Here is a 2,500-nt window from a genome sequence, read left to right as displayed (position 1 = left end):
TTGGGAGACTTCCTTACGGAAATCAGTTTGTTCCTTCTCGAAGCAGAATATACTTCGCCTTTTGCCACTGAAAATAGCTTTAAGAAGATTGTGATACCGTCAAATAAAGAGTTTAACTTACCTCTGGGATTTCTGTCATTAACGGATCCTGAATTTAACTGGGGAAAAATTCTGAGCAAAAGATTTTTGAGCAATTTGACGATAAAACAGGGGCACCCAACGAGAAATACTGTTCAAAACCACTTAAAAATACAGTTGTGAAAACGTATTTTAGTATTTAAACGGTAGATATAGGCATATTTTTATCCCCTAAAAATTTGTCATCTGTTCGGATCTCCTAGCTGAAAGTCTAGTGATCTGAAAAATTATAGGGATCAAAACTTATCTTTTCGAAAATTTCAGGCAGAAAAAAGGCTCCCGGAAATTCTAGGTGACCTTTTTAGGGTAAAAATCTGTTAAAAATGGGCAATTATACCATTTTTTAGATGTTCGAAAATCCTAGGACAGGCAGGCAAGCAAGAAATTTTACAACAAATGTTTCCGAAAATTTCTAGATCTCAATCGTCTTCCGAACAGATATTTTCCGAAAATTGACGTTGGGTGCCCCTGATAAAACAGTGCAATAAATACATCTTATTCGATGGTTTAAGGTCGGTACACACGAGGGAGCTTGCTCCCGCAGCACGCTCCTGCAACACGCTCCCGGAGCAAAGCTCCCTCGTCTGCACCAACGATTTCTAGCGAAAAAAAAATATGTTGCGCAACAAAACTTTTGCTCCCGAGTTTTGCTGCTCCCTCATATCAAACTGGTTTGATATGAGTGAGCAAGCTCCAGGGGCAAATCTGTGCACGGTCTGTTTCAGGAGCAAGCTCCCTGGTGTGTACTGAAATTTGCTTGCCGTGACATGACGTGTCTCCAGTTGGCCAATCAAATCGGCTTATTTTTTTCATCCACAACTCATTGCGAACTCACTTTCAAAGTTCCCATGCCCCAATCGGGTTGTTTCATCATTCAGCTCCCTCGTCGTGTCCTTCGTGTGTACTGGTTGGGGTACTTACCGGGAGCGTGTTTCAGGAGCAAGCTCCCGCGTGTATCGGCCTTTACGATATAATGCGCGCGGATATTTTGCGAGTTGCGCAGTACGAGCAATGAGCAAAATGTCCGCGAGTATTATATGTTAAACCGTCGAATAAGAGATTCATTATTCCACTACAAAAAGGTATTATTTTGCTTCAATTTTATTTGGTAAGGCCATCTTTTTTTTTTTTTTTTTCGTTTACCGTCGAATGCTTTTCCTGATATTGGGTCGGTCGGTCGGTCGGATTGAAAAAAAAACTAAAAAAAGATCATAACCATTCTCGGATTCGGAGGCCTGGTACCCCAGCATCATAGCTGTGGAGCCAGGAAAACAACAAGACGTGAACCCAAAATCAATATGGCGGAAAAGTTGGTGGATGTTGTGCAAAATTAAGACAGCGATCAACCCCCAAACCTCTTATGCGACATAAAAAATGGCTTAAAAACGACGCTAAACGGAAAAAAAAAAGGGGATGGCCAAAGAGTGTTTCTAAAAAAAAATGCATCTGTCGTTCAGGTTGCTTCAGAACGATGTAAACAGCACAGAAATCCAGCCAAATGCCCTTTATTTGATTGTATAAACGAAATGACGAGTGACAAGCGATGACAAGCTAAATTCTCAGGCTTTGTATCTTGTTGAAAACAAAAAAAAAAAAAATTCGAGAATTCTCCCAACCCCACAAGTATTTAGATCAGGTTATGCAAACTCGGAAAAGGTCTTGTAATGATGTCATAAAATAACGTCCTCCGGGAAAGCGGAAAGCGTGGAGTCACAACCACGTTTATCATACTGTCATGCTAACACAGCTATTGACCAATGAAAGCACGCGTACTATCTGAGTTATTTTATAATGCAAGATGTGGAAAAGAAGAGTATGAAACCAAAAAACAATAAAATACAGTCACCGTGTAGAACCATCATTGTCACTTTTGCGATCCGAAACTTCCTGTAGTAAGTTCTTATTCAAAAACTCGTCCAGAAATAGCTTGGTCACTCTGAGAACGGAGTAAGTGACGGAGAAACGTTGCATTACTGTTAGATTTTTAAAGGCCCTAGAGGGGTCTCCGTTATAGAAGTCCCTTCGGAGGCACTTTACTGCACCTAAAATATATCCCATAGCTTTGATATGCTTGTCACCGTTGCTTACTATGGACCTTGGCCTCGTTTCCACACGAATTGGTGGTGTCGTAAAGACCTCCAGTGCCAAAGCCGAGTCTTGAGTCACAAGAATCGCACTTGTCCTCGTTGTTACGAACAACGCCAATTCTTGCTTTGGAGTGGCTGGTGTCGCTACACAGAACATTAAACCCCTCCATTAGACAACCTGTTTGTAAGGAAGCCTGTGGACCAATTAGCTTCTTCCATTCAGCCAGGCCAAGTGTTTACGTTGCGATATTGCCCATCGGCAATCAGCGAATAGA

General features: G+C 41.4%; 1 pseudogene; it reads right to left on the bottom strand.

Annotated features, from left to right (window-relative positions):
- LOC138027409 (uncharacterized) overlaps window positions 1-2,500 on the bottom strand; it is a 33,601-nt pseudogene that overhangs the window by 11,726 nt on the left and 19,375 nt on the right.

This window comes from Montipora capricornis, chromosome 12, assembly GCF_036669925.1.
Source record: "Montipora capricornis isolate CH-2021 chromosome 12, ASM3666992v2, whole genome shotgun sequence".
NCBI classification, from domain to species: domain Eukaryota; kingdom Metazoa; phylum Cnidaria; class Anthozoa; order Scleractinia; family Acroporidae; genus Montipora; species Montipora capricornis.
This window is presented reverse-complemented; position numbering and strand designations above follow the sequence as displayed.